Source organism: Cydia strobilella, chromosome 5 (genome assembly GCF_947568885.1).
Source record: "Cydia strobilella chromosome 5, ilCydStro3.1, whole genome shotgun sequence".
Lineage (NCBI taxonomy): Eukaryota > Metazoa > Arthropoda > Insecta > Lepidoptera > Tortricidae > Cydia > Cydia strobilella.
In genome coordinates this window covers 17,013,390-17,029,662 of record NC_086045.1, presented here as the reverse complement: position 1 = coordinate 17,029,662, position 16,273 = coordinate 17,013,390, and the positions used below count along the sequence as shown (strand labels likewise).

Genomic DNA, 16,273 nt, shown 5'->3' with positions numbered 1-16,273 from the left:
CGACAATGGCAAACAGTGACATCTTGTAACTTAAAAAAGTTGAAAATGACAACAGAAGGAAAATTAATACTCTTCGCTTAAAACTAATCAAAAATATAACCTAGATCGTACGATTCGTACGTGTTTGCAAACTTTTAAATTATTTATTTGAAAACAAATATTGGTTTAATAGTTTATGCTATGCGCCGTCTTTCAGATTTATATTACTCGTTTGTTTTATATATTTAGTTTAGATATATTTCATCTGCATGAGAGTTTCTTTTGAAATGTTAGAAAACTGAGCAAAGGAGATTTTGCTTACTGAAAATTCCATTACTTCCTGGGGAGTAATACTTAATTATCCGCTATAACTCCTTTACTTTCACGCCTATGCCGAAGATCAGGATAACTTACGGAATATTGAGTTAAATAGTGTGACCACTAACTATTACACATACAAAGGAGTATGTAGGTACTCGTATAGATTTTTCGCCATAAGATGCAGTGTACCTAAAAAAAATCCAACGCTAACTGCTACATCTGTGTGCTAGTTTTCTTAACACGCATGACAAAATTGCAGACATAATGACTTATCAACACAAGTAATACCATGGGATAACAATGTGCCGTTTATCCCACTGCGGTTCCCAGCTAGAAGGCAGAAAGCAAGCTTTTGTAATAGAAAACGAAGTGGAGACCTCATCTCTTGCACAATCGCACACATCTTGCACCTGCGGGCCGCGGGCGCGAGCAACTCCATAGCTGTTACAAAAGGCAGTAAGAACCAACGCGGTTCAATCTCTATTCACACTTTTTACATGTGGTAAACGTGTCTGTGCGCACGACTGCGACCCATAATCAAGCAAACAAATATACATAGTTTAAACCGTTTTATTTAAACACTAAAATAAATTTCCGCAAACGTGAAACTTTCTCCACAAAACTGTCACAGAGTTTAATGAAGATGAATCAATACACCATACTCATTTATAGCCTAATCTTTACTGAGAAAGTATTAAATACGTATAACTTACTTGCATGAAGTAAGATCGGGTGAACTATAGGTAATAATTAAACGTGTACGTCGTAAAGCATAGAAAGGCCCCAAAAGAAATCGATAGAAAAAAGCTTGAAACTCCATGAATGGATGGAAAGTGAGCTGATAGTCGAGAGCAAGACGGTTGGTGCAGTAGTTTCTCGAATCGTTCACACGCTCCCATACCCACTAAGTACTGATTTGTCTTAATACATTGACTATTTAATTTATCGCTACAAATTACTGCAATAGTGACATTATGTACCAACTACCATTCCTACATTTCCTACTAGGTACCTACTACTAGGTAAATGCCTAAGCTCTGTTTTTAAATCCCATATCATCCTGTCCTGGCCGGTTTCGGCCACGGCGACTGGGTTTGTACTGGCTAGTGAGAGCGACGGTCGTGAGCTCTCAGGTGGCTGACGTAGCCTATTTTTCAGTGAATGTACGGCCACACTCACCGCAGGTCAGCACCCCTCCGACAAAATTGTAGTTGATGACCGCAGGTGGTCGGGCCTTTAACTCGTCACGCTTCGCGTCGAGTTCCACTCGTCTCTGCTCTTCGAAGGCCTGCACTTTTGTACTCACTGTATGCCTCCACTTCGGTCGATCTTGTGCCGAAGTCTGCCAGTGCAATGGTTCAAGTTCAATGTCACATCTCCGCATGTGGCGCTTCAGTACATCTTTGTATCGCAAAAGTTGGCCGCCCTGTTTCCGCTTCCCACTCTGCAACTCTGAGTAAAAGATGCGCTTAGCAACTCTGTCATTGGACATACGGAAGACATGACCACACCATCGCAACTGACGCCGCATTAGATAGGCTTCAATGCCGCTGACTGATGTGATGTGTGTGTGTGTGTGTGTGTGTGTGATGTGTGATGTGTGCTGATGCACGGCGTAGCACTTCTGTGTTCCTGACACGATCCGACCATGAGATATTCAGAATGTCACGCAGGCATTTAAGGTGAAACCTATCCAATGTGCGAATATGCTTTCGGTAAAGGCACCACGTTTCAGAGGCATACAGGAGATTGGGCAGAACTATGGCCATATACACAGAGACCTTGGTCTGAAGCTTAATATCATGTGAACGGAACACCTTGACGCGAAGTTTACCGAACGCAGCAGCAGCCGCTCCGATTCTGCTGTTGATTTCGTCGTCAAGGTGGCACTTCGATGTTATCGTGCTCCCCAGATACCTGAATCTGCAGTCTACTTGCTTAAGAGAGTCGTCGCCGAGCCTGATGTCAAATTGTCAACGGGCGCTAGTGTCTCCAACCCCATGACTTCGGTTTTCTTGACACTAATTTTAAGGCCGAAGCGCTGACAGGACTCGTTGAGACTCGTCATAAGCGTTTGTAGACTTTCCGGGGAATCCACTACAAAGCAAAGGTCATCTGCGTAATACATTATCTCCGTAATAGTGGCTTGAGATACTTTCGTGCGGGCCTTTAAATCCCATTTATAGGGTAAACAAATATTGCGTTCTAACAAATATACAAACAAAAAACTAAAGTTAGGGTAGTCTTTTAATTGTTCATTTATTATTAGTGACACTACCCTACTAAACTGCATGACTCAGGAGAATATAACCATGGCAACAAGTGACAAAAGATTTACCCATTTAATAGTATAAACTGCTCTTTGAGATACGATACGAGGCTGGCTGGAATAAATTGGCCAATTTTATAAATTACGAACATCAATCACGGGAGAGAGATTCAATTAATAAAATGTATCCGGTGAATAAATACCCTAGAAATGCAGTAACCAGAGATAAACACCGTAGTTGGAAGGTGAGCGTCGGGCTGGCACTGGCACTTGGCAGGATACGAGACTGGTTTTCTTGTCAGTCTCGTTTCAGTACGTGTACTGCCTAACTGTCATTATCCTGTAGAAGGGAAGCATCTGATTGCAGTAATTGAATACTAACTGAGCATGGTTATGAGTGCCTCTAGAGTTCGTCTTAGCAATTTCTGCACCGATTTTAATACAACGAAGTTAATATAGCCTCCATGCAACGAAGTGTACACTTTGTTTTATAAAAATATGACGTTTACACTTAGATATGATAGACATTTATGATGTCATTCCAACACTTTATCATGTACAATACACATAAATATGAAAGCGTATCTAATATTTTTTTAAATATTATTAATAAATAAAATGAATATTACGTACTACGTATTAATAACAATGATTACGTACCTATCTCGATTGACAGTTCTTATTTATTTCGGAAATAAATATCGAATGTCGATTCTATGGGAAAGACGATGACAGTCTATTTCCCCTCGACGGAAGGAAGGCGGTGTGTGCAGTATGCATTTAGGGTGATATGCTGTTTGTGTTTTTTTAGGGTTCCGTACCCAAAGGGTAAAAACGGGACCCTATTACTAAGACTCCGCTGTCTGTCTCTCTGTCTGTCCGTCTATCACCAGGCTGTATCTAAAGGGGACCACTGACTATAAGTCCGCCGGACGATATCGGCCTGTCAGTTAGAACAAAAATTTGACACTTCCGAACAACTGACAGGCCGATATCGTCCGGCGGACTGATAGTCAGTGGGCTCCTTTACGGTGATAGCTAGACAGTTGAAATTTTCACAGATGATGTATTTCTGTTGCCGCTATGACAACAAATACTAAAACCAGAATAAAATAAATATTTAAGTGGGGCTCCCATACAACAAGCATGATTTTTTTGCCGTTTTTTGCGTAGTGGTACGGAACCCTTCGTGCGCAAGTCCGACTCGCACTTGGCCGGTTTTTTTTTTAAATATTCTTAATACATCTGCTTTGAGAGTTATTTTTTTCATGGAATAATAAATCTAATTGCTCTAATTTTCATCCCCTTTCCATTTTCTTTAGATTGCTTTCATTCCTTTATAGTTTTTTGTTTAGCGAAATTCAAATTGTTGTATAAATGTAATTAACGCGCCAGAAGTGATGCCTATTCGATTAATGGGCTCATAGTTAATTTCAATTGCACGTTTTATTTTAATTTAGTTAAAATATATTCAAATAATAATCGCAAGGGCAGCGATATGAATAATATCAGCATGGCCAAAACAATAATATATAGGTATATTTAATACTAGCTTTTTCCCGCGACTTAGTCTGCGTGGAGTTAGTAATTTGGGTAGCTTATTTTTTATCCAATCTGCTTTTTATCGATTCCCCATACAAACTTTCACCCCCCCCCCCCCTTTTCACCCCCTTAAAATCCTTTAAGGGGGTGAGAAGGGGATTTCTGTGATAAAAACTACCCTATGTCCTTCACCGGGACTCAAACTAAATATTTCTATACCGAATTTCAACTAAATCGGTTCAGCGGTTTAAGTGTGAAGAGGTAACAGACAGACAGACACACTTTCGCATTTATAATATTATACATTTTATTATTTATTTACATACACACAACCATCAATTACAGGAAATCCTAATTCGACAGTATGGAAATTGACACAAAAAATAGGTACAATACATTAGCTTACAGATTACAGTAGCACAATACGTAAAGCGTAGCCCTTGTGAATTCGTTCAGAGAACAAGAGAACAAATCTAACTCGATCGCTACTCTATTAAGGGTCCGAATTGCGCGCGTAAAAGGGGCCTGGCGAAGGAGTTGCGTTCGAGCGAGCGGCTCGGCCGCCGCCGCCGCCACACATACCGATCTGGTACGTTCAAACGCACCTCTGCCAGGACTCCAGGGTTGCACAACTTGCCCCGCACCAACTTAAATATATATGAAGCTAGCCCCAGCTCCCTTCTAACTTCTAGTTTATTGTATCCTACCATTCCTAACACGAACAACGTAGGATACTTTAACGGATAAAAAGGGTATACTCCGTATAATTTTAAATATATAAATCTAATAAATTTATTTTGGATGCGTTCCAACATTAACCTATATTTTGACTCGTGTGGACTCCAGATTGCCGCATTACCCTCCAAGTGACTCCTGACTATTGCCTCGTACAAGACACGTATCGCGTTAATATTATTAAACCCATGAGCCTGCCTCATTACAAACCCCAGATTTCGGAAAGCCTTCTTACATACTGAAACAATATGGTCTCGAAAGGTGAGGTCGGACTTCAGCAGCACCCCTAAGTCCTTCACTTCGCCGACGCGCTGCATCGGTACTACGAGTATTATATAATCTGTGGTACTACATATAGTATATGGAGTATGGCTAGTGCCAAAGATAGATATAACTATATCCTATATAGATATATTATGTTATATCCTCTTTGATAGTACTTTTATGTCATGATCAAAGCGACATCATTATTATTGAAATGCACAATTTTATTTTAAATGTTCCACCTTTATGTGATGCACTCGATAAATCGTTTTTTATATATAACTATCTTATAAATATATAACCATAATTTATTAGGTACACGACAAAAAATGCTCAAATCGTTGCCGATTAAGTACCAACTCAACAGGGTGTAAGGTGCCCTCGAGTAAATCCCAAAATTCCCCCTAGAGCTTCTTTATACCTAGGCACTATAGAATAGCCGCCCGTAATAGTACATTTCGATGCTAGTGCGGAAAGTATGTCATCACTGCACGAGTACCGAGATATCTTGCCACGAGCCGTAGGCGAGTGGCAAGACTCGGGACGAGTGAAGAATGTAAATAGTACAATGTTTTAATATTTACAATTGTTTCTGTCTTATAGAACATGCATTTGAAAAGAAAACTCATTGAAGTGGGTTCAATAATAATAACAAAATCTATTCTAGTCGAATAAAAGCTAGAAAAACACCTCTTCATAATGTCAATGTCAATGATGTCACAGAATTGATAATATAAAAATTTCGAATTCCATTCCTTAATACTTGTTGCTTTTCTTATTTTTTCGCAACTGTATTAAAAAACGTCGTTCGATACACGTGCGGATATGCCATGCTTCACTCGTCCCGAGTCTTGCCACGAGCCGTAGGCGAGTGGCAAGATATCTCGATACTCGTGGAGTAATGACATACTTTCCGCACTAGCATCGAAATGTACTATAGTAGTTCTTAATTCGCTGACATAAGTTCTTAATTCGGTGCAACATGTTGGCTCGACGCTTTGCGCGTTGTTCGAGTGAGGTAAAGGTGACCCTGTTCAAAGACTTTTGCCAATGTTTTTATACTTGTCAGCTTTGGAATAGGTACACCAGGCACTCCTTCAACGCGCTAAGGGTACAGTACAACAACGCCTTTAGTATTTTGTTGACATTACCGCGTTTTTGCAGTGTTGCGGACGCGAGAGACCCTGACTTCTTCGCCATTCTGAGAGCCAGGTCGGCTGCCTTCCGGGCGAGACTGCTAGCCTCTAACAATGAAATTCTATCACTGGTAGCTAAAGCCTACAGTGATGAATTTAACAAACATTAGCGAAAACTGCAACAGTCCGAGAACGGCCATCTGTGCATAAATTTGTAAATTTACGTATTAGTAAGTTAGTATTTTTTACTGTATTTTATGTTTACTTTTACACCTTTTATTATATTGTATTTTTTGGGTTTTTTGCCTGCCAAATAAAGAATTTATTATTATTATTTATTATACATTTGTTATAAATTATAAGAGCTATGGGATATATTATTGAGTACGATTTGTGCACCCATATTTTTACACTTGACTGAACCTACTTATATCATAAATACCTAGTATAAAATGTGTGAAAAGTAATACAAAGATTATTGGTACCTACCTCGTTACGTTAATTTCGAGAACCCGCAAAATGCCTCTTATTTTATGGTAGGTATCACAAGAAAAAGACATCAACGCATGGAGATGGAGGTCCGAAAAGTTGAAACACAAGAATTTTTTTTGTAATTAGGTAAGGTCTTAACTGAACCTTAACACGTTTATAATTTGATTGATACATGTGTGTAACAAATTAAAATAAATAGATAAGTTTCATTACACAAAACAATCACTTAAATGAACTCTTTATGGGCGTTTTTTTTAATTCGTTCTACCTATACAAATTTGTAATTATTCAAACGTAACTCAAGGATTAAACTAAATATATTGTAACATACATACCGTACTTACGAGTATATGTAAATTTAACATAACTACGTACCTTTTAGATAATCACAATTAATAAATTGTTCCAATGTTGTCCATCATAAGTTGTACAAGCCAATAAAAACTGTTTATCAACATTTCATTCCACCAAAGTTTTCACCAATCACTCTATTCACTTAAAACTTGGAAATGGTCAAAGTGTGACAAGGGCAGACATGCCAGGATTAGTTTAAAACACAAAGTTATAGAATTTAAGCACGATTCGAACAGGCAGTAACAGGGCGTGCGTGCGCTCGGCGCGGGCACCCGACGCGAATGGAAAAATAAAAACATTAAAACAGTCGAAGAAAGTAGTAGTACGTCACAGCAACGCCATAGATAGAGCCTCAGGCTGATTTAATTGAAAGGTAGCCAGTGTCACGCGTGTACGCATGTCGGACGTGTGACGTGACACTATTGTTTAGTTCCTCTGTGATTGAGTTAAAGAGTTATTGAGCAGTACGGATTATTGTTGGATAGTTTGGAAGCATAAAAGGCTATCAGTAACAGTATAGATCAAGACTTATATTGACCGGGATATGGACCGTGATTACCTTTTGTATTGTTTTCGAACTCCCGATATTTCGACGCAGTTACATGCATCTTGTTCACGGTTCATCATTTTCCTCGCGTTGTTCCGGCATTTTGCCTCGGCTCATGGGAGCCTGGGGTCCGCTTGGCAACCAATCCCAAGAATTGACGTGGGCACTAGTTTTTACGAAAGCGACTGCCATCTGACCTTCCAACCCAGAGGGGAACTAGGCCTTATTAGGAGTAGTCCGGTTTCCTCACGATGTTTTCTTTCACCGAAAAGCGACAGGTAAATATCAAAAATATTCCGTACATAAGTTTCGAAAAACTCACGAAAAACTCATTGGAACGAAGCCGGGGTTTGAACCCGCGACCTCCAGATTGTGCTGCCGATAGATGGTGCCGTCCACAATTATACTTCTGGTCTTTTGACCCAGTCTTTTGGTCTTTTGAGCGTTTCGTGTTTTCAGTTACATGAGATTAGCTATTGAAAGTTTGTAAGGAACCCTCGGTGTGCGAGTTATTTATTTAGCCGTTACTGTCAAAATTGGTTTGCCGGACTATAATACCTATAACCTGTTTATACCTGTTTTCATAAATTATTCGTCAAATGGTTAGGTTGTTTATTTTGTGAGTCAATAAAGAATACAGAGAAATAAAACAATCAAAAACCACATAATAACATATTTTATTAATAGCACAACAACACTAATTCTATTAAGTTAATTTATCACATCATTACCATCTTTATATGTTTATCCATCCCCTCTAAATCCTGTGCTCGGGTATGCGAGGATACATTTTACCTTAGATATGGTGGCTTCCTTTTCTCATTCTCTAATACAGTCAATACCAAAAATACAGTCCTCTAATATACCTAGTACGAACACTCTAAAACATCTCAATACATTCTTTGCTTTCCAGTAAATCTATTATTTACAGTAAACATCTATGTAACATCGATTTTATCAATAATCATCTAAAATACATCGAATTTAACAACATTATAGCCTTTTCATTAGACGATTTAGTTGCCACTTTGATAATGAACAACTCAAATGTCCGCATCATTATCCGTCATTCTTGATTGTTGCCCTGGAATCGCCTCCTTGACGTGTTGGTCGCGGCTCGCGGCTCACGGCTCGCTGCTGGCTGGAACCGACCGGATCGGACTACATCTCTGGCAATTATTGTATTAATTGTTTTTGACATGATGTGCATGTGCCTAGGAACCTACTCTCAAAATTTTTATCAACATTACTCACATCCAACTAAGTCACTACTTAATATTTCGGAAAATTTCGTGTTACTTATAAGTACCTATTCGTAACTATTTTCCTAATGTCAAATAAACAACAAATTTCCAAAAGTTTTAAAAAGTTACCCACTAGGTAAGATCAATTCTAAAAATTTAAACTGATTAAACACGATTATCAAAATAAATTTATCGAAACAATGAACTAATCTAAACAGTTCCATGTAAGTTCTTATTTCTATTAACATACAATTTATGTGAAATATCTAAACGTCAATTCTAATTGCTAGTCTTATTCGAAATAATAATATGGCTAATTTATCATTAAACACTTGGGATTTGCAGGTTGGGTACAGCTATTACATAGTATCCTTGGGAACGGTTTATTATTAATTAATTATAAGTAGTTACTACAAAATTATACCGAGTGTGACCAGTAACAAGAGCAAATAATTAAAACATATATTGTACTCCTCAAACAATTTAACTTTTGATTAATGATAAATTGTAATAGATGTCATATATTGTCGGCCTTCACCACTGGAGGGCTTCGTAACTTTTTCTTTAATATATGGCATCTATTACAGTTTATAATTTATATTATATAGTAGTGTGACTACTTAAAAATAAAGAAACCGGCCAAGTATTTGTTGTTATAGCGGCAACAGAAATACATCATCGGTGAAAATGTCAACTGTCTAGCTATCACAGTTCATGAGATACAGCCTGATGACAGACAGACAGACGGACAGACGGACGGACAGACGGACGGACGGACAGCGGAGTCTAGTAATGTTCCCAAATTGTTCCCAAAGTTTTTTGTAAATGATTTTTAAAATTATGAAGTCTAGATGTTTCTCTTTTTTATACAAATTAAATTATAATTATTTTCAATGCACCATCGCCCACACTGTTAACTGACAGTTCATAAACCTTATTACAAAAGGCATAAGGTGCACCGATGTACAGTTCGGAGTGTTGCTGTTTGAACGCTGTCATCAGATCAGTGTGTTTGACGTTGGTGGGTTTCGTTCGACGCCCGGCCATGGGAGGGTGTGAGGGGGTAGTAAAGTAAGTAAAAAGTAAAGTAAAAATTTAGTTTAATTTATTGCTTCTGTTATAGGCCACACCCGGTAGGTATACGAATATACCTAATCAACTATTGTTGATAGGTACCTAACTTTATACTTGGGTCAAATACTTCCAAAACTTGTGCTTGACCTTATTTGAGCGCAAACACACTTTATAACCGATAAGTACTACATTCGGTTCAGCGTCAATACTAGGGGATGAAACTACGCGCCAAAAGTATCTGCCACCCTTCATAACTTTTCCAAATAGAGATAAATCTCTACAGTTTGCATTCGATAGTATGTGTTACAGCCTAATTGTCCTGCATATCTCCTTCTGTTGTTGATTCTTTTGACGCGTAGTCTAATCTGCTACTTTTGACGCGTAGTCTAATCTGCTACTTTTGACGCGTAGTCTAATCTGCTACTTTTGACGCGTAGTCTAATCTGCTACTTTTGACGCGTAGTCTAATCTGCTACTTTTGACGCGTAGTCTAATCTGCTACTTTTGACGCGTAGTCTAATCCGCTACTTTTGATGCTGACTATTAAGTACGCATGTAAAAACAAGAAATTTGAAAGATATTAAGTAAGTACTAGCTTTTGCCCGCGACATCGTCTGCGTGGAATTACTTCCAGCAGTTAAAGTAAGTATAGCGCCTGGATAAAACCTAATGGCAATAATTTTGAGCATAATATGCTTAATTGCTTACACCAATTAACAGGCAAATAATTAATTTTCCCATTTCCACCCCCCTTTTCACCCTCTTTAGGTATTACTTCCGACATAAAAACTGCCAATGCCAAATTTAAACTAAATCCGTTCAGCGGTTTAAGCGTGAAGAGTTAACAGACAGACGGAAAGACAGACAGACACACTTTCGCATTTATAATATTATATAGTATGGATATATTATGGATTGGTGTAAACTAATTTAAGTTATTAGAAATAAATCATTTAAGAATTTTAGTTTACAGGTTTTTATAATAATGTCCTTATGTAAATACTAAAGAGTAGATAAAATATTTTACTACTAGGTAAGTACATAACAATTGAGCAAGAATCCAACTTAAATAGTATTAAAAATAGACGGATTAGGATCTATACTAGTGGTGGACGTCTTTCCAGAACTATAGGAAACGTGATTGATTGTGTTTGTACTATGTAGTAAACTTTATTGTAACTATAACCAGACATTGGTGTATTGTGCTCCACAGTGCAAACATTCACCAATATATTATAAAGTAAATAAAATTACCTTAGTACATGTCACTGGTATCAGTTTTGGTATTCAGTGATGAATTGATCCAAGAAACAAGTTCAATCAAATCAGTAGGAGCCGGCCTATGGAAAACTCTCCGCGCGATCTCGGTACCTACGCGTCGCCCACCTTAGAAGGTGCAAAAAGCCGGTAGGCTGTCACACGCGCTCACCGATGGACGACAAAAATGACTTCGCCCCGTAAAACCATCAAGTTATTTATGTCTAATTTGTCTTTGAAATGTATCATAAATCCCTATCTAGTTTGTATCATAATATTTTGCTAAGATTTACGACAAAGTTTAGCAAAGTGCACTGTCCGGTTTATTAAAAGGGCGTAAAGCCATGGCTGCTGCAAATAGTTATTTGTTTTACAAGAGGGCAAAGTTGTTGCTTAACCTCTCGTGCTAATATTGATACCCGAGCAAGCGAAAATTTTCAAAATTGAACCACGAGCGTAGCGAGTGATTCAATAAATATAATCTTGAGCGTTGCGAGGGTTTCAAGGCACGAAGGTTAAACAAATTCTGCCACCGAGTGAAACACAAAATTTTTCACTGCACCAACACAAGGAAAATACTAACTGTAAAATATCAAACAAAATCAAAGCAAATCGATTCAAAATGAATATTATTAAATATTTTATCATTCAAAATCATTATTTAAAAGTCAACTCTACCAGCAAACATAAGAAAACAACTCAAAATTTCCATTTGATTATTTTGCCTCACATGTGAATAAAATGCAACTTTCTTATCAGTTTTTGAACAATCAACAGAGCCTACGAGTGGTGAAAAATAAATATATTTTACAGTACAATCTCACTAATCCGGCACTAATGCTGGGTATAGTATCGCTTCTCCTTGGCAAGACCAGAGGTTTATCAAGTTTGCAAAATGACAGGTAGGTGGTAGCCTGTGGTAGGTAGTCTAATATACTCGTGTCGTATATGTATATTGTCGAGATGCTCCTGTGCTATGTCCACTTAAACTCAAAGTTATATATAAGTACAGTAAGGTTTTTGTGACCTTAAAATTGATGAGACTCAATTATCACTGATTTTCAATGCAGTATTCGTAAATAGCTATATTTGAATTTTAATATATTTAATAGAAATATATTTTAAGTTTCGTACATGAAAACTTCGCTATTTCAGTCGATTACTTTTGCTACCCTGTTACATATGATTCTCTCGTTTAAAAAATAAATAAATTTAGGTTCTACAATTTATATTTTAATTAATCTACATTAACATGTCTTTTTTTTATTACTTACATATATTTTCTACAAAATATTTTGCAAAAATTATTGAATTACTTACACATTTTAATACATTCGTTTTCTTTCTTGTTTGGTACTATACGCCTTTATAATGCATATAGTATACATATATATAAGATACATGATATATTTATAGTGTATCAAATCAATTAATTGGTTTGATGGGTTATAAACCTGCGACTCGTACGTCTATCAAAATATTATTAATTTTGATCGATTAAATTGTTAATAATTTTAAAACTAACACGGGACTTAATCGCGTACAAACTTACGTTTATTTATGGCCTGACGTTTCGAACGTGACGTTACGTTCGTGGTCACAGGCAGACTGGCGAGGAATTGTATCAACATCTTCTTGCCGCGCGGGTTTTGCGAACTGTGTACAGTGTAAATGCCGTTGTCCAAGGTGGCGGGGCAACTAAGGTCAGCAAAAGATGTTATCCCTTATCAAACACCTGGCGTTTATAAGATTGAATGCAGCTGTGGTTCCTATATTGGGGAAACCAAACGCACTATAGCGGAAAGGGTCAAAGAGCTAATCGCAGCTGTTAAAAAACGTCAAATAAATAAGTCTGCGGTAGCCGAACATTAGCTACAGTCGGGACCAAACCACTGGATTGAGCTCCATAATCCCAAAGTCCTCTCAACGGAAAGTCTTTACTACAGCAGGAAGGTATGTGTAGCAACTGAAATCAGAAAACATCGAAATTTTAATCAAAATGGGGGACAGGGGATTTCGTCTTCGTGGAATCCAGTAATTAGCAAATGTAAGGAGGAAAAACATCTCACCACATACCATCGGATGTCGTGAGTGTTGTGTGTAGGCCAAGTGATAACCCTAGCGTACAAGTTAATCATCAAGATCAAGTGCGGGTAGTTCGCAAAACCCGCGTGGCAAGAAGATGTTGATAAAATTCCTCGCCAGTTTGCCTGTGACCACGAACGTAACGTCACGTTCGAAACGTCAGGCCATAAATAAACGTAAGTTTGAACGCGATTAAGTCCCGTGTTAGTTTTAAAATTATGAGTGAAAATCGTGTTAGTTTAAATCAGTATAAATTGTTAATTACTGAATAAATCAACGCCGAACAGTAAGTATTTATTTCAACATTCTTTAAAAACTTTTTTTTTAAATTGACACTATGAGATGAACCGATCTCTAAATGGTTTCAAAAATTTTAATTACAATATTGTCTACACAAAATATTTATGTATTTCATAGCACCACTAACCTACAAGGTAACACATAATACATATAATGCATACCTACTAAGTAGGTATTCATGTACAAATAGGTAGGTACCTACCTATTTGTTTGTAGAAGATAACAGTAGATTTGAGTAGGCAAACTATGTTCCTCTTGCACGTTGAGATTAAAATAATTAAGGGATGCTGATCAACTAGAGATGCAAAGTAAGAAGGCATTTCCCATTAGGCCACAATAGTTTTAAGACGAAATTGGAGGACCCGAGCGAAATCGCCTTTTCATACAAACGTGGTCGTCATTTTCCTCCCTGGATATTAACATTATTGAAAATATTTTGACACAATTCGTTGTATATCAACCACAGCTATGCCCCTACGTTTGATTTTTTTCGAATTTTTATATATTATAAAAGTTATGAAATCTGTTTTTCGCCCCCAATTTTTACAAGCCAAAAATATTTTTGCATATATTTTCCATAATTTCCATATCTATTGAGGAAAATGGGGACTACGTTTGTATGGAGAAGCGGCCGTCCCCTTTCCTCTTAAGCGGCTACGCTACGATAGCGGCAATGCGCCGGATCCTAGAGGGCATTCCACCAGTGAGCGGCACTGTGCGGCACAAGCATATTCAGTACAAAAATGCTTGTGCCGCACAGTGCCGCTCACTGGTGGAATCCCGCTTTTACGATTTTATTTGTATTTTATGTTCTACTAAACAAGTAAGTATGTCTTTCTCGTTGTAGGTATTATTTTACATGGAAAAAATCTAAACAAAACTTTATCGTAAAAAAATACACCTATTTTTTGGAAAAAACGAGTCAACGAATATAATTTTGACCCACCTACTGTTATCTAATGCGAGTGTTATGTCCTTAGCAGCGTTCTAATTAAGTATAATTTCCTTTTCAATTCCTTTTGTTAGCAAAACAATTCACCGACCCTAGTTATTATAATTAGGTACCCACAACACCATCCCAGCGTGTATAAATACTACTAGTATTATAGTTTTGCGACTTTATTAGTGCTTTTACAGTACTCGGTTGTCTATTTCACTTTTATACAATTCAAGTAAACATGCAGATAAAACAAACATTTTGTTTGTTTTATTTTATATATACGTATCTATATTTTGTTACTTATAGATGTTTGTTTTCAAGACATACACTTTATTTATTAATTAATAAGTAGCTTCATTTTGTCCAGAAGCCAATCTGGCTCAACATTCTGTAATAACCTCCTTATTTATCATAAATTGACATTTCATTTTACAATTCAACTGTTCAACTCTTAATTATCTATGTAATGAATGAACGTAAAATATTTCATAAAATAATTACTTAGTTTTGAGCGATGAGCAGTAAATTCACTGAATATTACATATTATTGTAACATTTTAGTTTTTGTTTATTGTTTTTGGATTTTTACTACTATACTTAGCATCTTCACGATGTTTGACTCCACTTTTTAACGAAGAATCTATGGCAGACTTCGCCGAAGTAGTTGCTGTAGCATTAGCACTAGGAGCCACTACAACCTTACTAGTAGTGCCTGTAACTGCCATTGGTTTCTTTGTTGTTGTACTAGATTTACTTATTGATGACGATGGTTTAGTTACTGGAGCCGACATCCCCTTGGTACTTTTCTTATCACGAGGCACACTGCTAACAACTGCGGATTTAGCTGAGTGTACTGATGATATTGTCTTAACTGTTGAAGGAGATGTTAAATGTGTTGTAGTTGGAATTGATTTCATCATGATAGTTGAGGAACTCGGTGATGATTTTGTATCAGATGGTGTATTTATCGTTTTAGAAATCGATGACACTACTGTTGCCACATTATTGGATTTGGGTTTTAAATCAACGTGGCTTGCAGTTGTTGAAGATATGTTAGAAGATAATTTAATATTATCTGCTGTAATATTTGAAGTAATTGAAGTTCTGCTCGGATCTGATGTCTGGGATGACGCTATTGTTTTTGTGTTAATTGTAACTGGAATGTTGTCAACAGTAGTACAAAGCGTAGCTTGTGGAGATGCACTTGCAGAACTCACTGCCGAGTTTATACTTGTAGAAGCACTGAGTACACTTGTGTAAAGAGTTTTATCTTGTATAATAGTTTCTTTTCCTGTGGCTGCCATCACAATTTTATCGTGTATAGACGTGGTGTCACTTACAACTGATGCCAGTGGTAAAATTGGTAAAGTAGAAGTGCTAACTTCTGGTGAGTTCACGGTATTCACAGTATGGATTTTATTTATCCCTGTAGGTTTTGCTGTACTTGAAGTCTTAGTGGAATCCGCATTTTCTTGAACGGGTGATCGAAATTCACTACTAATTGCAGTGGTGCTCAATTTTGATTTCATTGGTATTAAAGTGGTACAAGTACGGTTTTCTGTTGATTTAATTGTACTTGAGGTGTTCAATGGAATTGAAGCTGTAGTATTTGGCATTGATTTTTCTGTTAATGATGTGTTTAAAATACTACGCTCTGCGTTATTTACAGCATTATTAACAGTGGCGGGTTTTGTTTTATTTATAATCTTAACTATATTTTTTTCTGGTTCTTTG

At 37.1% G+C, this 16,273-nt stretch overlaps 2 protein-coding genes across 4 annotated transcripts in view; one reads left to right on the top strand and one right to left on the bottom strand.

Annotated features, from left to right (window-relative positions):
- Window positions 1-7,363, bottom strand: part of LOC134741496 (uncharacterized) — a 67,808-nt gene extending 60,445 nt beyond the window's left edge. For all 3 annotated transcript variants that reach the window (XR_010127888.1, XM_063674290.1, XM_063674291.1), the window contains exon 1: window positions 7,114-7,363. The gene's annotated coding sequence lies outside the window, so the exon portion shown is untranslated. The remainder of the gene's footprint in view (window positions 1-7,113) is intronic.
- The window catches only part of LOC134741530 (uncharacterized oxidoreductase YrbE-like), a 445,968-nt gene that overhangs the window by 227,791 nt on the left and 201,904 nt on the right, over window positions 1-16,273 (top strand). The window lies entirely within an intron of this gene.